The sequence below is a fragment of the Mobula birostris genome, chromosome 3, assembly GCF_030028105.1.
Source record: "Mobula birostris isolate sMobBir1 chromosome 3, sMobBir1.hap1, whole genome shotgun sequence".
Taxonomy (NCBI): domain Eukaryota; kingdom Metazoa; phylum Chordata; class Chondrichthyes; order Myliobatiformes; family Myliobatidae; genus Mobula; species Mobula birostris.
In genome coordinates, this window is record NC_092372.1 from 143,734,992 (window position 1) to 143,762,442 (window position 27,451).

A 27,451-nucleotide genomic window follows, 5' to 3' on the forward strand; every position below is an offset into this window, starting at 1 on the left:
GATAGGAGAAGACAGGAGGGGGAGGGATGGAGCCAAGAGCTGGACAGGTGATTGACAAAAGGGGATACGAGAGGATCATGGGACAGGAGGTCCGGGAAGAAAGACAAGGGGGGGGGACCCAGAGGATGGGTAAGAGGTATATTCAGAGGGACAGAGGGAGAAAAAGGAAAGTGAGAGAAATAATGTGTGCATAAAAATAAGTAACAGATGGGGTACGAGGGGGAGGTGGGGCATTAGCGGAAGTTAGAGAAGTCGATGTTCATGCCATCAGGTTGGAGGCTACCCAGACGGAATATAAGGTGCTGTTCCTCCAACCTGAGTGTGGCTTCATCTTTACAGTAGAGGAGGCCATGGATAGACATGTCAGAATGGGAATGGGATGTGGAATTAAAATGTGTGGCCACTGGGAGATCCTGCTTTCTCTGGCGGACAGAGCGTAGATGTTCAGCAAAGCGGTCTCCCAGTTTGCGTCGGGTCTCGCCAATATATAAAAGGCCACATCGGGAGCACCGGACGCAGTATATCACCCTAGCCGACTCACAGGTGAGAAGTGTTGCCTCACCTGGAGAGACTGTTTGGGGCCCTGAGTGGTGGTAAGGGAGGAAGTGTAAGAGCATGTGTAGCACTTGTTCCGCTTACACGGATAAGTGCCAGGAGGGAGATCAGTGGGGAGGGATGAGGGGGACGAATGGACAAGGGAGTTGCATAGGAAGCGATCCCTGCGGAATGCGGGGGGGGTGAGGGAAAGATGTGCTTAGTGGTGGGATCCCGTTGGAGGTGGCGGAAGTTACGGAGAATAATATGTTGGCCCGAAGGCTGGTGAGGTGGTAGGTGAGGACCAGGGGAACCCTATTCCTAGTGGGGTGGCGGGAGGATGGAGTGAGAGCAGATGTACGTGAAATGGGGGAGATGCTACACCCAGGTTGGAGGAACAACACCTTATATTCCGTCTGGGTAGTCTCCAACCTGATGGCATGAACATCGACTTCTCTAACTTCCACTAAGGCCCCACCTCCCCCTCGTACCCCATCTATTACTTATTTTTATGCACACATTCTTTCTCTCACTCTCCTTTTTCTCCCTCTGTCCCTCTGAATATACCTCTTGCCCATCCTCTGGGTCCCCCCCCCGCCGTCTTTCTTCCCGGACCTCCTGTCCCATGATCCTCTCGTATCCCTTTTGCCTATCACCTGTCCAGCTCTTGGCTCTATCCCTCCCCCTCCTGTCTCCTCCTATCATTTTGGATCTCCCCCTCCCCCTCGAACTTTCAAATCCCTTACTCACTCTTCCTTCAGTTAGTCCTGACGAAGGGTCTCGGCCTGAAACGTCGACTGCACCTCTTCCTAGAGATGCTGCCTGGCCTGCTGCGTTCACCAGCAACTTTGATGTGTGTTGCTTGAATTTCCAGCATCTGCAGAATTCCTATTGTTGTCATTTTACACAATTCACTGTAATTTAACATGTAGGTGCAGCAAGCAATCTGGGAAGCAAATCATGTGTGAGCCATTGATACAAGGGTGTAAGAGGTAAAAGACACTTTCTGTAGCATAGACTTCCATAGCTTGATCTATCATACCTGGAGTGCTTGCTTGTTTTGCATCCCCATGGAAGGATACTCTTTCCTAGAACAGAATGAATGAAGGACTTGGACAGATTAGGAGAATGAGCAAAGAAGCGGCAAAGGAAATACAGTGTCAGGAAGTCGTTTGGTAGAAGGAATAAAAGCATAGAATATTTTCTAAACAGCAAAAATTCAGAAGTTTGAGGTGCAAGTGGACTTGGGGTTCCTCATGCAGGACTCCCTAAAGGTTAACTTGCAGGTTGAGTTGGTGGTGCGGAAGGCAAATACAACGTTAGTATTCATTTCGTGAGGACTAGAATATAAAAGCAAGAATGTGAAGCTGAGGCTTCATAAGGCACTGGCGAGGCCTCACTTGGAGTATTGTGGGCTGTTTTGGGCCCTTATCTAAGAAAGGATGTGCTGACATTGGAGACGGTTCAGAGAACGTTCATAAGAATAATTCCAGGAATAAAAGGGTTATAATATGAGGTGTGTTTGATGGCTTTGGGCTTGTACTCACTGGAATTTAGAAGAATGGAAGGGATCTCATTGAACTTATTAAATGTTGAAAAACCTAGGTAGCCTGGATGTGGAGAGAATGTCTCCTATGGTGGAGGAGTCTAGGACCAGAGGGCGCAGCCTCAGAAAAGAGGGACATCCATTTAGAAAAGAGTTGAGAAATTTCTTTAGCCTGACAGTGGTGAATCTGGAATTCATTCCTGCAAGTAGCTGTGGTGGCCAGGTCATTGGGTCTATTTAAGGTGAAGGTTGATAGGTTCTTGATTAGTCAGTATGTGAAAGGTTACAGGGAGAAGGCAGGAGAATGGGGTTCAGAGGGAAGTGGATCAGCCGTCAGGAAATGGCAAACAGACTCGATGTGTTGAACAGTTTAATTCTGCTCCTCTATCTGCTCTATCAGGCTGATTTATACTTGTGCGTCAAATCGACACCGTAGGTACAGCGGAGCCGCGAACCCTATGCTGTACTCTACGCAAACCCTACGTTGTAGCCTAACACGCACCTCTCCCAAAATGTAACTACGCGTCATGGCAACGCAGACTGCAACAATTGTGATTGGTCTGCTTGGTAGCATCGCATTCCCTCCTACGCTGCAATAGCTTCTCATTGGGCAACCAAAGGGCAGGGAAGGAACTCTGGCTGCAATGCTTTCCATAAAGCTTTACAGACCTCCAAAATTATAGAGGACACATTTCACTTTTACAAAAGACCTACATTCGTACCTGTTTTCGTTAACCAAAAGAGGATTTTCACTTTTATGAAAAAAGATGCTCATTTTAAACTTGCTTACCCCGAGAAAGACTACAATGACCATGAAGCCTTGCACTGGCAGATGTGTGCGCATGTGTGTACGTGCCGATTTTTTTCTACAAATCGATTTTGGCTCAAAATTTCCGATTCTGTTAAGTGACACTACACTGTACATACAGAAAATTCACCCTCCTTCAGTTTCAGTCGCCATTGTTTGAAGTTCGAATTTCTTTGTGTTGAGTTTCAACACAAAGAAACTCAACACAGTGGCATAGAAACCCCGTCAGCTAGCGTTTTGGCGGTGAATTGCAGCGTGACGCAAACACACCAACGCACAAGCATAAATGTTCACAACAGCATAGCCCACTTGCATAGGCTACGGCGTAAGCTGGTACGCACAAGTATAAATCAGCCTTTAAGCATTTATTTTTTTAAATTTAATTAACTAGAAAATGGCCATGTTAGTAAAATGTGCTTTAGTAGGGTGAACCTGTACAGGTGGGTTGGGAGAAGAAACAAAGACAAATTACTTCCCCTTAGAAGAATGATTTTTTTATCCCATTGAAATAGAAAGCTGAATCTCGGTGGTTATATCGATGGTCAGATTCGTCAGACATCGAGGAGCGGATAGGCATATGTGGAGGTCTGTGACCTTTTGACAGACTGCAAGGCCAAAGCATGTAGCCTAGCACAGATTACATTGTGGATGACATTGTGGATGCTTCCTGAATACTTTTAGGTGTATCTTATGGATTTTGGGCTGCTGATCATGAAAATCACAGCAAAACTTCCCTACCACACACCATGTTTTTGGAAATTGCCTATATTTGTTATTTCAATTCATAATTCAAGTCAGAATAACTGATGCCAAGATTAAGAAAGGTATTTTTGTTGGTTGTAGTCATGTGCAAACGCGCTACTAAAGAAAAACACGGAGGCAGAGAGAGCTGAACTCAAAAGGCCTTTACTGATTCAAAATTGCACGCTTAAATCTCCCCTCCCATGGGCCCCTGCAGCCTACGGGGCGGACGTGACGTCAGACTGTCCCCGGAAGGTCCACCCCGAGCGGGTAGTTCCAAACGTGCTACCGCGTGTCTGCCCGCGGCTCCTGATGGCGGTTCCAGTACCGCGTGTGCGGGCCAGCCCCCCACCCCCCAGAAATGTCTATCAGGGGAGTGGAGCCCCCAGTTTGTGCGGCCTGCCTGGGTGGCCGGCCTCGCCGGCGCGGTGCGGGTACCCTCACTGGTTGCTCAATGTCCGAGTGCGCCGGTTTGAGGCGTCCACTGTAAAAGTCTCTTCCCAGCCACCCACCCCCACGACACACATGGTTCCGTTGTGCTGGATCACCTTGAAGGGTCCCTCGTATGGCCACTGTAGAGGTGACCTGTGCATGCCCCTGCGAATAAAAACATACTCACAGTCTCAAAGGTCTTCAGGGGTGAAGGATGGCGTGGGACCATGCCTGGAGGTCGGGACCGGTGCCAGGGTCCCTACCTTGTCCCGCAGTCTCGTTAGCACCGCTGCTGGAGTTTCTTCCGAACCTCGGGCCTCTGGTACGAACTCGCCTGGGACCGTCTGGGGGGTGCCGTAGACCAGTTCCGCCGAGGAGGTGTCCAGGTCCTCCTTGGGGGCTGTGCGGTTGCCCAGTAGGACCCAGAGAAGCTCATCTATCCAGTTGGGGCCCCTGAGGCGCACCATCAGGGCTGACTTGAGATGCCGGTGGAATTGCTCTACCAAACCGTTGGACTGGGGATGGTACGCTGTGGTGTGATGCAGCTGGGTGCCCAGGAGCTGCGCCAGTGCTGTCCACAAACCAGACGCGAACTGCACCCCTCTCTCGGAGGTGATGTCCGTTGGGAGGCCGAACCTGGCGATCCAGTTTGCAATGAGCATCCTGCCGCAGGACTCAGTGGACGTGTCTGCAAGCAGTACGGCCTCCGGCTATCTGGTGAGCCTGTCTACCATGGTAAAGATATATCTGGCATCCCGGGAGACTGGCAGGGGGCTGAGGATGTCCATGTGGATGTGTTGGAACCTCCTGTGCGTCGGCTGGAACTGCTGGGGGGGAGCCTTTATGTGCCGCTGGACCTTGGTCATCTGGCAGTGTACTCAGGTCCTGGCCCAGTGTCCGACCTGTTTGCGCAAACCGTGCCAGACGAATCTGTCCGCTACCAGCTTGATGGACACCAGGATGGACGGGTGGGCTAGGTCGTGCAGCGTGTCGAACACCCGGCGCCTCCATGCTGCTGGTACCATGGTCCGGGGTTTGCCGGTAGACACGTCGCACAGGAGTCGATCCGCTGCCGGGCCGATGGAGACATACTCCAACTGGAGCCCCGAAACAGCGATGCAGTAAGCCGGGATCTCGGTGTCCGAACGTTGTGTTTCCGACAGTGCTGCGTAGTCTATTCCTGCGGTCGATATGCCTACTGAGTGGCGGCAGGGGAGGGACAGTGTGTCAGCGACGACGTTGTTCTTCCCTGCGATGTGGCGGACGTCCGTGGTGAACTCTGAAATAAAGGACAGGTGCCTCTGCTGCCGTGCCGACCATGGGTCCGATAGCATGGCCAGTGCGAAGGTGAGGGGCTTGTGGTCCATATTCACGGTGAACTCCCTTCCCTCGAGGAGGTACCGGAAATGCCGGACAGCCAGGTAGAGCGCTAGCAACTCTCTGTCGAAAGCGCTGTACTTCACCTCTGGTGGCCGTAGGTGCCGGCTGAAGAAAGCGAGTGGTTGCCACTGGTCCTCGACGAGCTGCGCCAGGACTCTGCTGACTGCCGTGTTGGAAGCGTCGGCTGTGAGTGCCATGGGGACATCGATTCTCGGGTGCACTAGGAGGGCCGCCTTTGCCAGTGCCTCCTTGGCCTGCTCGAACTCCTCCGTGGACCCCACGTCCCATGCCACTTCTTTGGCCTTGCCGTCCATCAGGCTGAACAAGGGTCTCATGATGCGTGCCGCCGCCGGCACGAACCGATGATAAAAGTTAACCATCCCTATGAACTCCTGTAGGCCCTTGACTGTGCTGGGCTTGGGGAACTGGCGGATGGCCTGGACCTTGTCCGGTAGGGAAATTGCGCCATGTCGGTCGACCTTGTGGCCCAAGAAGTCGATCTCCGTCAGTCCGACCTGGCACTTCGCCGGATTGATTGCCAGTCCGTGGTCGCTGAGGCGTTGGCAGAGCTGGCGCAAATGTGCCACGTGCTGTTGGTGGCCACCAGGATGTCGTCCAAGTAAATGAAAATGAAATCCAGGCTGCGTCCCACCGAGTCCATGAGCCTTTGGAAAGTTTGGGCTGCATTCTTGAGACCGAAAGGCATCCTCAGGAATTCGAACAAGCCAAATGGGGTGATGAGGGCTGTCTTGGGCACGTCGTTGGGGTGCACTGGGATCTGATGATATCCCCTGACCAGGTCGATTTTCGGGAAGATGGTCGCTCCGTGCAGGTTCGCCGTGAAGTGCTGGATGTGGGGTACCGGGTATCTGTTGGCGGCTGTGGCGTCGTTGAACCTTCTTTAGTCTCCACAGGGCCTCTATCCTCCTGCGGACTTGGGCACCATGTGCAGCAGAGATGCCCACGGGCTGTCTGAGCAGCGTGCGATTCCCATTTCTTCCATCTTATGGAACTCCTCCTTGGCGAGGTGGAGCTTGTTGGGTGGGAGCCTGCAAGCTCGGGCATGCAGCGGCGGTCCTTGCGTGGGGACGTGGTGCTCCACACCGTGCTTGGGGTCAGCCGTGGAGAACTGTGGGGTGACTATGCAGGGGAACTCTGCCAACACCCTGGTGAATTCATTACCCGAGAGGATGGTGGAATCCAGTTGGAGGGCCGGTAGCTTGCGAGCTGGAAAGTCTGGAACATCTCAGCGTGGACCAAGAGCCGGCCTTTTAGGTTGACCAGTAGGCAGTTGGCTTGTAGGAAATCTGCCCCTAGTAGTGGCTGTGATACTGCTGCCAACGTGAAGGTCCAAGTGAAATGGCTGGACCCAAAATGCAGTGAGATAGTCTGCAGGCCGTATGACCGAATACTGGTGCCATTTGCAAAAGTGCGTTCAGGGCCTTTTACTGCATTACGAGTGTCCATGTTTGAGGGGGAGAGTACGCTGACTTCGGTCCCGATGTCTGAAAGGAAGCGCCGCCTGGAGTGTCGGTCCCAGAGGTACAGGAGGCTATCTCGGTGGCCAGCCGTCGTAGCCATTAGCGAAGGCTGGCCCCGGCATTTCACGGAAAAGCACATGGTGAATGGCAGCGGCGCGCGCCTGAGCCCCATCTTTGGTGATAGAAACTCCATTGTTCCGAACTTTCGTCTTTTTCCCCCGTGGTCTCAATGGCTTCGGTTGCGGGGCCTGGGCTTTGGGGCGCGCAATCGTGGCTAGGCCAGTGGAGGCTGCTCCATGTTGCTTGCTCTGCCAAAGGACGTCTGCTTTAGCCGCGACCCTGCCTGGGTCACTGAAATCCTCACTCGCGAGGAGGAGGCGAATGTCCTCTGGCATTTACTCGAGGAACAACTGTTCAAATAAAAGGCACGGCTTATGGCCGTCCATGAGTGCCAGCATATCATTCATGAGCTCGGATGGCGTGTGGTCGCCCAGGCCGTCCATGTGTAGGAGCCACACGGCCCGTTCGCGGCGGGAGAGTCTGAAGCTATGGATCAGGAGCACCTTAAGCTTAGTGTACCTGTCCTCCATTGGTGGCTGGCATAGGAAGTCGATGATCCGTCCTGCCATCTCCTGGTCGAGCGTGCTGACCACCTAGTAGTATCTGGTGGCGTTGGCTGTAATGTCTCTGATATTGAACTGGGCCTCAGCCTGCTTGAACCAAACATGGGGCTGAGTGGCCCAGAAAGTCGGGAGCTTCAGAGAGACCGCGCTGTGCAAGTTGCTCGAGCTCATGGCTGGTCGCTGAGTCGCCGGCTCCCGATGCCGTCTGGAACATCGGGGTCACCAATGTAGTCGCGCACAAACGCGTTACTAAAGAAATACACGGAGGCAGCGAGAGCTGAACTCAGAATTCCTTTACTGATTCAAAATCACACGCTTAAATCTTCCCTCCCATGGGCCCCTGCGACCCGCGGGGCGGACGTGACGTCAGACTGTCCCCAGAAGGTTCGAAACGCGTTACTGCGTGTCTGCCCGCGGCTCCTGATGGCGGTTGGAGTCCCGCATGTATGGGCCACCACATGGTCTACAAATCAAATAGATCATCAATGACAGGCAATTTGAAGAGCTTTTTGTGAGACCAGAGAAAAATCACATGCAAGGCCTTCAAAGATATTGTTGAAAAATTTCTTGGCAACTTCAGAGTACCAGACTGTGTGTAGCTGGTTGACTACATGTTTTAAGTATACAAAACTAAGAAGTGCAACATGTCACTGAAAATTCTTTTTCTGTATTTCCATTTAGACTAATTTCCTGGAAATTTTGGTGCTGTCCGTGATGAGCATGGTGAAAGGTTTCACCAGAATATTGTGGTCATGCAGTAAGACTATCAGGGCAACTGGAATTTATCAATGCTTGCTGATTATTGTTGGACACGTAAGTGAGAGGCCTCAGGCACTAAGTACAAATGAAAATCATCAACAAAGTATTTTTAGTTTAGTTCAACTATTGCAAAGCATCAGCATTGTTAGGCAATTAAATGCATTATATTCAATAAAATTTAATTTCTTGTTTCTCCAAATACCTACGTGATACAAGTAGTTGGAAATTATATTTGTATTCAACTTGAAGTGGTCTATCAGAAACAAAAAAAAAATTCTGGGGAAGCAACACTTCCAGAGAAATTTGTTGTCCAGTGTAATTAAGGGAACTGCAAGTTTATTTTTGACTATATGGGATATTTGGTATTTGACTTTTTGATGGAAGTTCAATGCGACCCTCTCTCACTTCTCCTCCTATGTGATCTCTGCCGCCCTTTGACTCTTCGATTACATGTTCATCCTGATTCACTATCACAACCATGTATCCTGCCTGGGAACTTGTCTTCACCACCACCTTGTTTTAATGAATTCCAGATCCATTTCCAGGCCTCCTAGTTTAGACTCACCGATGATCCCAGGTGCCTGTGTTTAATTGACTTCTTCTCCTTCTGTATTCTACACCACCATTCAAAGATACTGATAGGCCTTGTCTCCATCTCCGCCACAGCTCCAGGTCTGATTCTCCATCGTTCAATGGACCTCTCCCACATCTCATCCTCCACTGGATCCATGCATTCAACTGCCAGTTCTTCTCCTTCCTCATGCACAGGAAGAATCAGAATTCTGCCCATCTCGAGACCATGACTACTGTTACTTACTGCTCCAACCTTGATTCAATTGGACGCCACCTGACACTGGATCCTGCCATCTCCAACTGTAGTTCCAATAGCCCAGGACACCTCCAGATCCCAGATATCACTGTCGCCGACTACATCTCCAATGACTCCAGCATTGCCAGCTCCGGTAGATCATACATTACATGGCCTTTAGCTCTGGCTCCAGCCCTAACCTCTATCACCATCATTTCCAGGCCGAGAACTTCCTCGATGCCACTGTGCCCTTGGGCTCTCCTTCCATCATCACTACTCTTCAACCTCAGCTCTCTCAGGCTCTATTGTCATCTCTTTGGTCCCCAGAGCCTCCATCTTCTTGCCACCATATTTCGTAAACACTCCAACCTTCCCTCCACCAACCTCTGACCCCAGCTCTAATCTCCGCCATGAATTCCTATTCCCTCCGACATTCTTCTCTTTGAAACAAAATGTTCTAACCTCAGAAAGCACCTTACCTTTGTCCCCCTTTGCAGTGAGTTCCATACCTGTCATGACGCTGAGCTCTTCTCCCATTGCCTCTGTCTCTGAGCCCACTTCTTTGCAAAGAATTCCCCACCCCTCACTGATGACCTCTTCTCCCGTTTCCAACACTCCTCTTTTTGGACATCACACTCTTGTTTTCTGCCCGCATCTTGTATTGCCAATGACACATCAACCAGCTCGAACTCGGCACTTCTCTTTCCCCCTCGAACATTATTCCCTCTGAGCATACTGCTCTCCACTCTATCCACACCAATCCTAACCTTACCATCACACCTGCAGACAAAGTGGGTGCTGTTGTACTATGGTGGACTGATCTGTACCCTACAGAGGCCAGGCAGGAACTCTCAGACACCTCCTCTTACTTACCCCTTGAAAAAGATCTCACTCTGGATCATTAGGTCTGCACCATCACTAACCTCATCAGATATGGAGATCTCCCATACACTGCCATCAAACTCATAATTCCCTTACCCAGCACTACTCTTTCCTACCCCCTACCGAAGATCCACAACTATGACTGACTGGGTAGGCCAAGTGTCTCTGCCTGCTCCTCCGGCACTGAACTCATGTCTTACCTCGACTCCATTCTAGCCCTCTTGGATCAGTCCCTTCCCACCAACATCCATGACACTTCACATGCTCTCAATCTCCTCAACAACTTTCAATTCCCAGGCTGCTTCATTTTTGCTATTGATGCTCAGTCCCATTACACTTCTATCCCCATCAAGAAGGCTTTAAAGCTCTGAGCTTCTTTCTCAATAAAAGTCCCAGCTAGATCCCCTCCACCACCATCATACTCCATCTGATATAACTGGTCTTTGCCTTCAACAGTTTCCTCTTTAGCTCGTCCCACTTTCTTTAGACTCAAAGGAAAGTCATGGGCACGCACATGAGCCCAAGCTATGTCTGCCTTTTTGTTGGCAGTGCAGAATAGTCTCAGTTTGAAGACTTCCCTGTTTGTACTCTCCAACTCTTCCTTGGCTACATTGATAACTGCATTGGTGCTGCATCATTTCCCCATGCTGAGTTCATCAGATTCTTCAACTTTGCCTCTAACTTCCTAGCTGCCTTTAAATTCATTTTTCTGACACCTCCCTCCTCTTTCTTGATCTCTCTCTGGAGAAAAACTGTTGACTGACAACTTTTATAAACCTACTGATTCCCATAGTTATCTTGACTATACCTCTTCCCACCCTGTCTCCTGTAAAAATGCTATTCCCTTTTTTTTCCCTTTGTCTCTGCCACATCCTTTCCAGTACATCAAATATGTTCTCCTTGTTCAAAGGATGGGGTTTTCCTTTTTTCACATTGATGCTGCCATCACCCGCAGCTCCTCCATTTCCAGGACATCTGTGCTCACACCATCGTCCCATCGCCTTAACAGGGATTGAGATCCTCATGTCCTTACCTATTACCCCATGAGCCTCCGCCTCCAACACATCGTTCTCCACAACCTCCACCATCCACAATGGGATCCTACCACCAAATACATGTCTATTTGCACCCCACTCTCTGCTTTCTGCAGGAATCACTCCCTTATCCATTTGTCACTTCCCACTAACCTCCCATCTGGCACATATCCCTGCAAGAGGCAGAAATGCTACATCTGCCCTTTCACCTCCTCCCTCACTTCCATTCAGAGTCCCAAAAAAGTCCTTCCAGTGAAGTAATACTTCACCTGTAAATCTGTTGAGGTCATCTATTGTAACTGGTGCTCCCAGTGCAGCCTTCTCTACATCAGTGAATACCAACATAATTTGGGGACCATTTTGTGAGCACCTCTCCTCCATCCATCAAAAGTGAAATTTCCTGGTGATGAAACATCTTACTTCCTATCCCCAGTCCCATTCTGACATGTTGGTCCATGGCCTCCTTTTCTGCCATGATAGGCCACTCTCATGGCGGAGGAACAACACCTTATATTCGATCTAGGTAGCCTCAATCTGCTGATGTGAACATTGGTTTTTCCTTCCAGTAATTATTTTCCCCTTCCTCCTTTCCTCTTCTACTCCCAACTCTGGCATCTTAGAACTTCTCCTCACCTGCCTATCACCACCCCCTGGTACCCTTCATTCTTCCCTTTCTTCCAAGGTCCACTCTTCTCTCCTATCAGATTCCTTCTCCAGACTTTTATCTGTCCCACTCATCTGGCATCACCTATAACCTTCTAGCTTGTCCTCCATTCCCTCTCCACATCCCCCCCCTCCCACCAACCGGTCTTTTATTTTGGCATCTTTCCCCTTCCTTTCCAGTCTTGATGAAAGGTCATGGCCCAAAACATCGACTGTTTATTTATTTCCATAGATTCCTCCTGACCTGCTGAGTTCCTTCAACTTTTTGTGTATGTTGCTCTGGATTGCCAGCATCTGAAGAATCTCTTCTGTTCATTATTTTGCAGTTGCAATTTAACTAGTCCAACTATCCTTAATGTGTTTTTTTTTCCAGCCAAGTCAATGAATTATATATTAAGTAACAGTATTAATCAGATGTTAATGAAGAACCACACCATTTCACAACAAAGGGATTTAAACACACGAGTATCCTTTCCTGGATTTGGAGGAGTGTCCATTTGTGTGAGTGGGTGGATGGGGGGGGAGGGGGGATGGATGAGGGAGGGTTTGTTTTGCTGTTGTTGCGTTCTGTGTTGTCCTTCTGAACATTGTGGGCATGCTATGTTGGTGACCGAATGTGTGGTGACACTTGCAGCTTGCCTTCAGCACACCCTATATATCACTATATGTTCTGATGTACATGTGATAATATGACTATGAGTCTGAATATGAATCCTAGATTCTTGACTCTGATTTGATGGTGTTTCTTCCTAGGTTGAGATTTTACCTGATTTGGATTTCCCGATTGTTCCTCTGTTCACCTATCTGAAGCATGATCAACTTTGTCTCACTTGAAGCATTTGATTCCATTACTCTCCTCAGTCCTATTGAGCTGACACAGCAGGGACTATCGATCTGAGCACTTGTGTTTGGGATCACCAGCTCATGCATTTTGGTGATTTATATCTCAAATGGAACTAATGAAAGCTTTATAAAGCAGTCCAAGATATCCAGGATATGCCAAGTAAGCACAGCAGTGCTTCTACTTCCTTAGGAGGCTAAAGGAACTTGGCATATCCTCATTTACCCTTACCAACATTTACTGATGCACCATAGAAAGCGTCCTATCTGAATGTGTCATAGTTTGGTATAGCAACTGCTCTACCTGGGACCCCAAGAAACTGCAGAGAATAGTGAACACAGCTGAGCACACCACAGAAACCAGAAACACAAGACATTATGTAGATGTTGGAAATCTAGAGTAGCACATGCAAGATGCTGGAGGGACTCAGCAGGTCAGGCAGCAGATATGGAGATAAATAAAGTACCAATGTTTTGAGCTGAAACCCTTCATCAGGACTGGAAAAGAAGGGGGAGAAAACCAGAATAAGAAGGTGGGATGAGGGGGAAGGAGTATAAGCTTGATGGTGATAGGTGAAGCCGGGTGGGTGGGGGAGGGGAAATGAAGCGAGAAGCGTGGAAGTGATAGGAGAAAAAGGCAAAGGGCTGGAGAAGACAGAATCTAATAGGAGTGGAGAGTGGACCATTGAGAAAGGGATGGATGAAGGGCACCAAAGGAAGATGATAAGCAGGGGAGGAGAAGAGATGGGTAAAAGGGGAGCCAGAATGGAGAATGGAAAAATAGAGGAGGAAGAGGGGTGAGACATTACCGGAAGTTAGAGAAATCGATTTGCATGCCATCAGGTTGGAGACTACATAGATGGAATATGAGGTATTGCTCCACCAACCTGAGAGTGGCCTCGTTGCAGCAGTAGTGAAGGCTTTGGTCTAACATGTCGGAATGGGAATGGACAATGGAATTAAACTGTTTGGCCACTGGGAAATTCTGCTTGTTGCGGATGGAGCAAATGTGCTTGTCAAAGCAATCTCCCAATCTACGTCAGGTCCCACTGATATAGATGAGACTGCACCGAGAACGGCTGGTAGAGTAGATGGCCCCAAAATACGCACAGGTGAAGTGTTGCTTTTCCTGGAAGGACTTTTAGGAGCCCTGAATGGTGGTGAGTGCAGAGATGAATGGACATATGTAGCATTTCTTCTGCTCACAAGGATAAGTGCCAGGAGAGAGATCAGTGGGGAGGAATGGATAGACAAGGGAATCACGGAGAGAGCGTCCCCTGCTGAAAGCTGAGTGTGGGAGTGGGGTGGTTGGGGGAGATGGTGGAAGTTAAAGATGTGTTTGGTGGTAGGTTCCTGTTGAAATTCTCGTGGAAAACCATTTTAATTCCAATCCCTATTTCCATTCCAACATGTCAGTCAATGGCCTCCTCTACTGCCGTGATGAGGCAACTTTCAGTTTGGAGGAGTAACACCTCATATTCCATCTGGATCGTTCTGACCTGACAGTGTGAACATTAATTTTTCTAGCTTCTGGTAATTTCTCAATTCTTCTCTTCTCTCTTTTTGCATTCCACGTTCTGACTCTTCTCCTCCTCCTGTTCTTCTCTTCACCTGCCTTTCACCTCCATCTAGGATGCCTCCTACTTCCCTCTCTCCCATGGTTCACTCTCCTGTCCTATCAGTTTCTTTCTTCTTCAGGCCTTTACCTTTTCCACCTATCACCTGCCAGCTTCTCACTTCACCCCCCTCCCATTTACTTTCACAACCTTTCCCATCAGGTTTCACCAACACTTCCTGTTTTGTACTTTTTTCCATCTCCTCACCTTCTTATACTGGCTTCTTCCTCCCTCCTTTCTAGTCCTGATGAAGGGTCTTGGCCCAAAGTGCTGCCTGACTTGGTGAGTTCCTCCAGCATTTTGTATGTGTTACTCACAGAAACCAGCTTCCCCTCCATGGACTCTGTCTATACTTCTTACGACCTCAGTAATGTAGTCAGCAATACCAAAGACCCCGCCCACCCCGGGCATTCTCTTTTCTCTCCTATGCCATTGGATAGCAGATACGAAAGCCTAAAAGTAGCTGTCACCATATCAAGGACAGCTTCTACCTGCTGTTATAAGACAATTGAAAGGTTCTGTAGTACAAAAAGATTGACTCTTGCCCTCACAATCTACCTTGTTATGACCTTACAGCTTATAGTCTACCTGCACTGCACTTTCTCTGCAGCTGTTGTACTTTATATCACATTTAGCTATTGATTTGCCTTGTGCCACTGCAATGCGATCTGTCTGAACAGTATGCAAGACAAGCTTTTCACTGTATCTCAGTAAGTGTGACAATAGCAAACCAATTCCAATTCCAAACATGTCACTATTCATTTCCTGATGGCATTATCCATATTCCCAGTGGGAGTTATGGTAGGAATTCACAGGATTCAATCAATCCATCCAGGAATTTGGTGGAGCTAACATATCTGTGAATTTGCTGCATTAGAACTTCACCATTACCTTCATTCTCCATCTTGGCTTCTTTCTGTCCCAAAAGTGACTCCTCCCATGGTTTAAAGGTTTGACAATTCCAATAATCCGAAGTAAGCTCGGTTAGAGATGTTTAGTTCCATCGACATAATTAACTCAGCTGAGAGAATGTGCATCAATAATAAGCTATTTCTTATGCCATAGAATTTAATATCTTCCACCTTTCAGTTATAGGGCCACATGGTAGCACAGCAAACAGCATACTACCTTACAATGCCAGTGTAAGATTGGGCTGTCTGTAAGGTGTTTATACCTTCTCCCGTAGCTGCGCAGGCTTTCCTCCCATATTCCAAAAATGTACAGGTTAGGGTTAATAAGGTGTGTGCATACCAGGTTTCCGCAGCAAGCCTGGTGACACTTGCACGCTGCTCCCACAGTATCATTGACACAAACAACACAGCTTTCTGTATGTCTCGATGTACATGTGATAATTAAAGCTAATAATACTTCCTTTCATTTTAAAAAAGGCACACATTTTCCAACACTGCATTTGAGCTTCGTTGGGATAAGCTTTACAAAGTGTCAACGGGGATCATTCTCAGGGTGAGTAGCTTACATGATACCAGGCTCTAATCAAGCGCTGTTAATTTGGCTGATGGGATATTAGCAACCTAAAATCACTCATACATCCTAAATGAGATCTAGTTAATTTATACTAATTGAGAATTGATGATTTCCTACTTGGATATCATAAAACTTGTTGATTTTACATTACTTATGATTAAAACCCATGGGTCCATAGTTTTACTTTGGTTCGGCTGGTTTTTCAAATTAGCACAGTAGATCACAGACTTATAAGACCAAATTTATCAAATGCAATTTCCAGTGATTCCCTGCAATATTTTAAAAAGATCTATCAAGATAAATGCCATCCCAAGCCAAGCCATGCACTAAAATTGAATTATAATAATCATGATGAGTTTTCTGTAATTGCTTAAAAGTTTCCAACCACCAGGCTGTATTTTGTGGCTGCAGTTGAGCACTTTAAATTTCATTTTTACAAGGAAATTGAATACTTAAACTGACTATAAGTAACATAGATCTATTCTGTTCTTTAGTCATTTCAAATCAGGTAAACACAGAATGTAGAATATTTTATATTTATTACTTTTAAAGGTACAACACAATAACAGGCACTTCTGGCTCATCAAGCCCGTGCTGCCCAATTGTATCCATGTGACCAGTTAATCTACTCATCCATATGTCTTTGGAAGCAGGAGCACCCAGAGGAAACCCATACAGTCATGGGGAGAACATACAAACTCCTTGCAAGCCGTGGCGGGAATTGAACCTATGTTATGGATGTTGTAATGGTGTTATGCTAACCACTATGCTCTTATGCTGGCCCAAAATTAGAAATGAAGTACTACATTTACAGAGAAAGTACAGTGTAGACTATAAGGTGCAAAGTCATAATGTGGTAGGTAGTGATGTTGTGTCCATCTTATTGCAGTAGGGAACCATACAATAATCTTAAAACACCAGGATAAAGGCTGTCCTTTGTGCCTGGTGGTAGGTGCAACATACACTCAGTGAGCACTTTATTAGATACACCTGCTCATTAATGGAGATAGCTAATCGGCTATTCATGTGGCAGCAACTCTGTACATAAAAGATAGCAAATATGGTCAAGCAGTTCAGTTGTTGCTCAGACCAAACATCAGAATGGGGAAGGACTGTGATCCAAGTGACTCTGACCATGGAATGATCGTTGGTGCCAGGCAGGGGTGGTTTGAGTATCCCAGAAACTGCTGTTCTCCTGGGATTATCACGCACAATCTCTCAAGTTTACAGAGGATGGTCTGAAGAACAGAAAACATCCAGTGAGCAACAGTTCTGTGGGTGAAAATGCCTTGTTGATGAAAGACATCAGAGGAGAATGGCTAGCCTGGTTCAAGCCAACAGGAATGTGACAGTAATTTAAATAACCACATGTTACAACAGTGGTTTGCAGAAGAGCATTTCTGAACTCACGACACATTGAACATTGAAACTGATGGACTACAGCAGCAGAAGACCATGAACATTCACTCAGTGGCTATGTTATTATGTACAGGAGTGACCTAATAATGTAGCCATTGAGTGTATTTGAAATACACAGAGCAATAACATTAATAATTATACTAGAAATGTACCAAAAATTATCATAATCTTGCATGGTTCCAAATTCAAAAATAGCATGCCACTTTTCACTTTGAAGGAATAATGTAGGGAACAAAGTCTATCATCAATTTGCATTAGACTTGATTTGTTCTTGTCTTGTCCAAAGCAACACACACAAAATGCTGGAGCAGCATTTATGTAAGTGAATAAAAAGTTGACATTTTGGGCAGAGACACTTCTTCAGGACTGGAAAGAAAAGGAGGAAGATGCCAGAATAGTCGAAGGGCAGCAGAGATCACAAAGGAGGAGCAGTGAGAGACAGTCTCACTGAACTCCCATCCAAGAGAGGATTTGAGCTTCTTCAGGGTAGGCATCCCTCGAAGAGACTCTACAGAGGAGCAGCAAATCATAAACATGAGAAATTCTGCAAATGCTAGAAATCCAAAGCATCACACACAAAATGCTGGAGGAATTCAGCAGGTCAGGCAGCATCTACTATATGGTTTATTCATTTCCATAGAGGCTGCCTGCCCTACTGAGTTCCTCCATCATTTTGTGTGCATGTTGCTTCAGATTTCTAGCATCTGCAGAATTTCTCGTATTTATGATTCACTTGTCCTGACCAAACTCACTTTGGTTGTTATTTGATTCTATTAGCCGTTTAGATGATAGAAAACAACAAGTCCCTGTATATTGGTTCTAAATAATCTGCTTAATTCAAGAAGTGCCAGGACCTCCGGTGAGGCACTGAGCGCTGACATATAACCCTTCTTTTTCAAGTACTTTCGGGCTCATAGATGGCCTTAATACAAGGTTGAGTTGGAGAAAGATCTAACTAAAGACATGGCTTCAAAGAAAGATCCAAATTCAGCCAGGAAACGAGATACCAGCAGATGACACTAAGCTAGCAATTCATCCCAAGAAATAGCTATGCGGATTAAGCAAACAATGGCAATGGAGATGGAATTGCTGCAAGAAACGGTAGCCCACATGCTAAAAGGAGTTGCTGGAAAAGGCTCTCGACCCCATACAGAAGCATATGGCAGAGAACGGCAGCATTCTCCGGTCGTTAAAGGAGCAAGTGGACATTCACGCTAAAAAATTTAGCATGGTCTTCAATAAAATAAACAACATTCAGGATTGCTTATACAAGAATGAGAAAGTTACTAACTCCTGTCTCGCAGAGGTGTCTAAGATATGGAAGAAGTTAAGTGACTTGGAGGACAGATCCAGGAAAAACAATGTGCAGCTGGTCAACTTACCGAAAGGCGCAGAGGGCGACGATCCAAGAGATTACCTCAGAAGATGCTGCCTAATTGGATTCCAGCGCTCATGAATTCCCATAGCACTCCATTGGAGATCGATAGAGCATATAGGATCTTTTCCAACAACACCTCAAGACCGCAGACCATGATTTTTAGGCTTCTATGGTACACCGACCGGCAGACTATCCTGGAGGGCGCGAGGAAAGCCAAACCTACTCTCCCCAATGGCACCCAGGTGCAGTTCTTCGCCAACAACAGCCCCGGCATGATGCAGGAACGGCAGGGATACAAGGAGATCTGCGCTAAGCTTCAACAGAAGGAGATTGACTCGTTCCTCATATACCCGGCAATTTTGAAAGTGAATATCAAGGGCATGAAGATGTCATTTAACTCGGCAGAGGAAGCGAAAGAAGCTCTGAAATCATTGGTGCTGGAAGATATGGAAGAAGACCCCGGGCAAAGTCCACATGCCCCTCGGGAGGAGATGGAATGGCATTAAGAGCTCGGACCCGCCAGTATGCGCAATCTTACACGCACGGGCAAGTTAACATCTTAGGTGTGAAGTTTTCAGGTTATTTTTTTATTTGAAAGTTATTCGTTGTACTTTTGTACTTAGTTAATTAAGGGTCCAATTTGTTTCTGACTATTGCAGGTCAGAGTTTTAAGGTGATATTCAATATACCCAAATGAAATACTTCATCAAGAACAAAGTTGAAAAACGTCAGTTTGTTCTAAATAACTTTAGAACGTTGTATCTCCAATTACTTGTTTACATTCCTGGGCACCAGATAAGATGTCATTGGCGCCATCACTAAGCGACGGTCTATTGAAGTGACAGTTTCTTGGAAGATAACTGTTGGGGTCTCAATTATGTGTAATACTATATTTGAGATGGAAATGGTTTTAATTATATAGGTTAACGGGTTTGTCCAGGTTTCTTTTTTCTTGTCTCTTTGATATGATTGACTATGAGAACTGCTTTGCCTTTCTAATTTGTTGGTGCTAGAGGGGTGGCAGTTAATGTCAGTGTTCAGTGTTTGACATTGCAAAGTGATACTCACAGATGCTACAAAGTAAAGGGTTGAATGGGAGGGGTGATGGGGGGGGTGGGAAGGGGGTAACTCAGAGCTCCACCACCAGCTTACAACAACAGATCCTGTGGAAGATGATTAACACAGATAAATCAGAAAAGGATACTATTGTATCCTTTAATGTTAGAGGAATAAACTCTCCCTACCAGCGTTCAAAGGTTTTAGATTTCTTATGCAGAAAGAAAATAGATATTGCACTGTTACAGTAAACACATCTTAAACTAATGACATTCCCAGGGTTCAAAACCGTTTTTATAAACCCGTTGTTGCGTCAGCTGATGGTACCCTTACGAAAGGAGTCATGATATTAATGAGACATAATATTAATGTATCAATTGAAAGGACGTCTAGCTTTTTGCTGCACATCCATTCAGGGTAAAAAAGTTGCATTCATTAGCCTACATGCCCCAACTATATTCGAGGTTGAATTTTTTCCCTCAATTACCTCACAATTACTGAAGTTAAGTGACTACCAACTATATATTGGTTCGGACATGAATGCTTTGGTAAATATTAACCTCAATAAATCTTCCTCAACTATATCAAGCTCTCAAGAATCTTCTTCCAAAGCACTTAACCTTTTTCTAACGGATCTAAATTTAACTGATGTGTGGAGGATGCATAATCCATCTGCTAAAGACTATACCTTCTTCTCCACAAGACATAAAACTTTCTCTCGGATAGATTACATTCTTATATCCTCTAGTTTGCTGCCTTTAGTACACTCCATAGAATTTTTGACCAGACATCTATCTGATCGCAACCCAGTCATATCTATTTTTATTATGGCAAAATTAAAAATAAGGCTACTAGGTGGAGGTTTAACTCCACCCTTCTAAAAAATGACAAATTTCTGTCACAACTGAGAACAAAACTGACAGAATTTATAAATTTAAATAAAAATAGTGTCTCAGACGTGACAGTGATTTGGGCCTCCATCAAGGGTTTCTTACGAAATAACGCCATATGGTTCAGTTCCCACCTACATAAAAGCCGGCTTCAAAAGATTTCCACCTTAGAAGAAGAATGTAAGGTTTTGGAGAATGATCTCAAAAGGAGAAACACCATAACAAAAAAGAACGAGCTCAAAACAAAACAAGCAGAATTAAATGATTTATTAAGCAGGGCAGAACATATGATTCATAAAACCAAACATAAGTATTACGCAGAAGGCAGCAGACGGAGCCATCTTTTAGCACCTATGCTCAAACAACAGGAAGCTAAAAGGTCTATACCAGTGATTAGATGTGCTAAATGTGGAGTAGTATCTTCAACAGAGGAAATAAACAAGACATTCAATAATTACTTTAAAGAGCTGTATACAAGTGGTTCAGTTCCTTCTGAGAATGACTTCACAGATTTTTTTAGTGGATTAGACCTCCCTACATTGTCATTAGAGGACACCAAAAGTCTATACTCTCCTAGTACACTGGATGAGCTACTTAAAGCAGTCAAAGCTACAAATAAGGGCCGTACGCCAGATATAGATGGCATACCTTGGAACTTTACCTAGCACTTTGGGATATTCTTGGACCAGTATGGTTAGAAACATTAAATTATGCTTTTGGAAATGGCACTTTCCATAGAGATCTAAACACAGCCCTGATCATAGTTATACCTAAGCCAGGTAAGGACTCCTTGGAGTGTGCCAATTACCGTCCAATCTCCTTGAGAAATGCCAACCTCAAGATATTTTCCAAAGTCAGTAGACTTGAGACAGTAGCTGGGAAAATAACTAGCCCAGATCAAACGGGCTTTATCAGGGGGTGTCTCGCATCTGATAATATTTGCCAGCTCTTACACATACTGAGTGCAACACATAATATCCTGCCTGCCTGTGGCCTGCTATTTCTGGATGCTGAAAAAGTGTTCGATCGCCTTGAATGGCCATATCTTTGGAGAGTTCTAAAAGAATTTAAGTTCGGCAATAAATGTATCAATATGATTCAAGCACTGTATGCTAATTCTTCAGCCCGGATATGTGTGGGAGGAGGTTTCTCAGAGTTATTTGACATAGGACGGGGCACACGACAAGGGGACTCTTTGTCTCCTTTAATTTTTACTATATCTGTTGAACCGTTTACTCATTTAATTAGAAACTCTCCTCAAATCTCCTCTATTACAATAGGTACAACATCAAATTCAATATCACTTTACGCGGACGACACATTAGTTTATATGGCAAATGTTCAACAAACTCTCCCTTATGTTTTAAAAACACTGGAGCAATTTGGATTTCTTTCAGGATACGAAGTTAATTTGTCAAAATCAGCACTGATGCTGATTAATACGGATAAAAGTAAGGTGTCTCTCCCTCCCCAGATTAAGGTTACAAATGAGGTCCTCTACTTGGGTATTAAAGTTAATACTTCCCTATCATCTGTGGCTAATACAAATTACTCTTTAATTCTGAAAAAAATAGAAGATATTAATAGATGGAGACACCTGCCAGCATCCGTCCCAGCCCGTATATCGGTCATTAAAATGAACATCATACCCCACATTAATATTATCAGCTCAATGATCCCACTTGCACCTCTAGCAGGATATTGGCAAAAGCTGGACTCCTTACTACGATGTCATGTTTGGAATGGTAAACGACCCAATATAAAATGGTCAGCTCTACAATTCAAAAAGTCGGATGGGGGATTGGTATGTCCAGATTTTAAACTGTATCACTGGGCATTTGTATTAAAAGTCTTAGCTATTGGATGGAGGAGGATAAAGTTTCATCTTGGAAAAATATAGAACAAGATCTAATAGTGTCAATAAGGTTGAAGGACTTTCTCCTTATAGGTATATCTACCAAAAATGTGATTTGTATTACAGTCCAATTTTAACCCATATGCTACAAGTGTTTAGAGCAGCAGAAAAATTCCTAAAATTTAAAAGTGTATGGTGCAAATCATCTCCATTGTAGAATAATAATCATTTTCGATCTGGGGGGAAACCATTCACTAACAGAACTTGGGAGGATAAAGGTATTACTACCCTTCAAGATATTAATGGGGCAAGTACTGTCCTTAGCTTTCAAGAACTGATATCTCAATATAATATTGATAAACACTCTCTTTTCTTCTACTTTCGAGTAAGATCAACTTGTAAAGCCTACGGCATTCTCTGGGGGTCAGATATAAAGGACCATCCCATTTTAAGTTGGATACAGACTGCTCCAGGACAGATAGTGTCATATATCTATGACAAATTAAACTCCCAGAATTACATGCCCACATCGGGAATGAAAGCCTGGGATAGGAACATATCTGAACTGGGACAAGACTTAGACTGGGATGCGATTTGGGATAATGCTGCCAGTGCTCGAAAAACCCAAATCGTTGGTATATACACTTGAAATTTTGTCATAGAGATATTTAGCACTGAGAATTAGACATCAAATGGGACTGGTTCCTGACCCATATTGCTCATTTTGCCCCCACGGAACCATTGGTTCTTTTATACATGTTGTATGGGAATGTCCAGGGGTTTTTGGTTTGTGGGGGAAGGTTATCAGTACTCTTACAGAACTAACAGGGATACAATTACCAATGGACCCCGCTGTGCATCTTCTAAATAATGGCTCCCACCTTTCCCTTACGGAAAAAACACACAAAATCTGGCTGGCAGGCCTGACTGCAGCTAAGAAGATTGTAGTCCAGCGTTGGAAACCTCCCCATGATATTTCAAATACTTTGGAGCTTTTTGGACATTTCTTACCGGGAACTTTCATCAGCAAGAGTAAATGATGCATGACCAAACACAATCTTAACGTGGACAAATTTGATATCTAACTTAAAAGATCTTCTGTTAAAATAGGAATGCTTTGTCTGTGTATGTACTACTATTCAGTTGGTTGGTGGAGGGGAGAGAGGGGTGGAGGGGGGATGGTGTTGAAGTTTGGGGGGGGTTGCTGGGTTAAACAGTCAAAATGCAATTGACAATTGGTTGTATTGAATGTAATTTGTTGGTGTTGCAATAAAAAATTAATAATAAAAAAAGTGCCAGAGACTAAATATTTAACAGGTCCTATTTTCTTGAGATATTTGCACTCCTAAATACAGTTTTACCAAAGATAATTCCACCAGGTTTAAAATTGCTGTTTAGATTAGGTTATCAATTAAATATTAGTTGACATGTTTAAATGTAATGAGTAAAATAAGTGAATCAAATGGAGTCATAATTTGAAAGATCAGCATCTTATTCATAGAGAGAGAAGAGGACACACTGTAGCTTCTTCCCCTCTGCCATCTGATTTCTAAATGGACCTTGAATCCATGATATATATGATTTATTTCCGTAATGTTAACAAATTTCACATCATATGCTGGTGATATTAAACCTGATTCTGTTTCTGACATAGTTGGACAGAATTCTATGTATATGTTACATAATACAGCATTAATGATTGTACACTATTATTGTAGCTGTCAATAATGTATTGTAGAAAATTGATAAAAATTCAAAGTATTGAACAAGAATGAGGAGAAGATGGCGGCACGACGCAGCGCGCAGTGGCCACTCTGGTGAATGATATCTGTTATCTGTCAAGTAGGGTGCCGTGCATAATCCTGATTTGATGGAGACAGACGTGGCAGCACGGAGGAACACCTGGAGAAACTTCTAAATGCCTTCTTCGCTGCCGCTGCTACTGTGTGATCCAGAATTTCCGGAGGAGAAGGCCCTGAGTCCTTGGCTTTGCTTGTTGCTCGGCGGCCGGGGCAGGGTCAAAACGCCCGGCAGAGATGGTGCTCGGTGCTTGGTGTCGGAGGGCTGGTCAGAGGCTCGAAGTTTTCGGACGGACTCAGAGTCAGCTGTAGTCGGGTCCTTCCAATGCATCAGCAGTTGTTGGTGCCCGGAGGTTTATGGCAGGGAGAGTTTCTCCCTTTTGCTGCCTGCTATCGGGACTATCGGGAGTTGATTGGAACCTTAAGACTTTTTTTTTACTGTGCCCATGGTCTACTCTTTATCAGATTATGGTATTGCTTTGCACTGCTGTAACTATATGTTATAATTATGTGATCTTGTCAGTGTTAGTCTTTGGTTTGTCCTGATTTTTTTGTGATATCACTCTGGAGGAACATTGCATCATTTCTTAATGCATGCATTTCTAAATGACAATAAATGAGGACTGAGTGTCCTCAGAATCTAATCTAATCTAAGAACCCAGTTTACAAAATATGGCTATGTACCCTGATCCTCCATAGCATGGAGTTACAAGTAGGATAGAGAACAAGTGAATAATTATTTGGGAAACCAACCTTCTACTTTAAAAATGTGTAAATCGAGATGTATCTTAAATCAGTTGTAAAAGCTAAAACAAAGGAATATTAATAGCAGAACATAATTACACTGAAAACCAAGCATCTGGAGAACATTTTTCACAGCCTGGGAAAATAGTAGCCCAACAATTTAATTTGAAGACTGTAATCAATTGAACCAAGGCTTTCTTTCATGGTTACTGATGAAAACTTACATCAAAATGTGAAAATGTAAGAACTACAAATTCAGATTATGATCAAGCATAAGAAGAATGTTGGGATTTGGATTTAATAATGTTTGGATGTATCCATGCAGCTAAAATTCCAGCTACTTCCTTTCCTCCTCTTCCCAAACCCCCAACCACATCCTCACCCATCCACCCTCCTCACCTTGCACCCTGTAGCTGTCATTGAAATGCACCTGCTTGGATGCCCCATCTGTCAGTTTGTAGACAGCTGAATTATATTCAGTAATCTCCTTGGGCCATAATTTCTGTTGTTGACATAACTGGTAAATTATGAAAAAAATCTATGCATAAAACTGATAGAAAAAGACAGAATGTTGCAACCTCTCAGCAGCTCAAGCAGCATCTGTGAGAATAGGTGGTGTAGGTCAACATTTCATGTCGAGAACTTGCATTAGACCTGATTCTGGTTGACTAGCTAAATTCTTCCTGCATTGTGTTTATTGCTCTAGGTTCCAGCATCTGCAATATCTCCTGTTATCATATATAAAAATGTGCTGCTTTTTCAACTAGTCTGCGTGATTTATTTTTCATTCATACGTACTTACATATATCATTAAAATCAAGCCATCCATGAAGTAAACAAATGGATGGCTTTTAGGATATTGTTTACTTTAAGAACAAATGCATTTGTTGACATATACAGGAGGTTAAATGAGTGTGGTATGATTTTATTTTCAGACAAAAATAAACATCTTTAGTATTTTTTTTATTTGACCAATCTCCTGGAGAAATTTGGCTATGAAACAATATAAAAACATTTGCTAGAATCATTATCAAAGTCAGTTTTTCTAATAAGATAAAACTTTAATATAATACTTACAATTAATTACACGGTGAAACAGTTTATTATTAAGAAATCTTATTTGTTGTTATTGCAATAATTTATTTCTTGTAATATTGAAAGCATTCTTGAAGGCCCAAAATGATTTGAGAAACATCACCATCAGAATCAGAATCACTTTATTGGTAGCATGTGAAATGTACCACAATTGATTATGCTCTGGTGCCAACCATAAAATACAGGACAATACCATAACGGATGTTGTTCAGGATGTTGTACACAACACAAAAGCAACCAACAATTTACAAGACATTAGTGCAAACAGCCATGAGCAATCAACAACTAGCAGAACGGTCACATGCATTCACCTATTCACAAAATTGCTATCAGGGAGACGCTACAAGTCCATCAAAACCAGGACTACATGTCATCTCTGAAGCTTCTTTCCTGTAACTGTCCAGCTTCCCAACCAAACTCACTCAGGTGTAATACCCTAACATTCCCTGCACAACATCCGTTAAATGCTCATTCCTGCTCTCCTTGTTCTGTTGATAATTATTGAGAACGCTCATATGTTCACATTTATTTAAGTTTGATTATTGACATTGGTAATGATCAAACTTAAATAAATCATGAACAAGTCTTTTAATGTTGGTAGCAGACAGCCAATAATCTTCCCCGCTGAGTGGACCAATCGGTGGAATCTGGACTTGGAGAGGGTGGAGGCAGTGGGAAACTAAACGGTGATCGAGGTGGTCACAACACTCTCAATGATGGCTGAGTAAAAATTCATCAGAATACGCCCTGATATGTTGTTTCCTAAACTGTTGTAGGAAGAGCAAACTCTGCTGGGCTTTCCTAGTGATGAGCATAATGTAGTTGTCCCATTTCAATATACTGGTAATGGTAGTCCCCAGGAATTTGAAAGACGCAACCACAGACACAGCCTGACCATTAATTTCCAAGGGGGGGTGGTGGTGTCAGGTAGGAGATGTTGACAGAAGTCAGACCTCACTTGTACTGTCTTGATAGCATTAAGCTCCAAGTTGTTATGAGCACACCATGTTGCAGGATGGTCTATCTCTCTTTGATAGCAGGTCACATCATTATCAAATATGAGACCAATTACAGTGGTGTCATCCACAAACTTTAGGATTTTAATGGATTTGTCTGAAGGTACAGTCATTTGTATAAAGTGAGAACAGGAGGGGTGAAAGAACACAGCACTGGGAAGGGCTTGTGCTTATAGACATAGGATTGGACAAGTAGGACCCAACTTTCATATTGCTTCCTTCCCGTTAGGAAGCTCACAATCAACTGACAGATACCGTAAGGTACAGCTAGCTGGGGTAGCTTGCTGTGGAGAAACCCTGGAGTAATAGTGTTGAAGGCAGAGCTAAAATCCACAAAAAAGATTCTTATATCATTGATGAGAGAGTCCAAGTGTTGAAGAATGTAATGAAGGCACTGGTTTCTAGTGCAAATAGCTGTAGACCAATATTCCCACTGTTAATCAATCCAAACCAGGGACCAAATGAAAATTAGATACTATTTTAATATCTGAATATCTTTCTAGTTGACAATTTGACTAAAAAACTTAATCTATTAATGAAGATCTGGATTTCAGAGCAGAGATTACA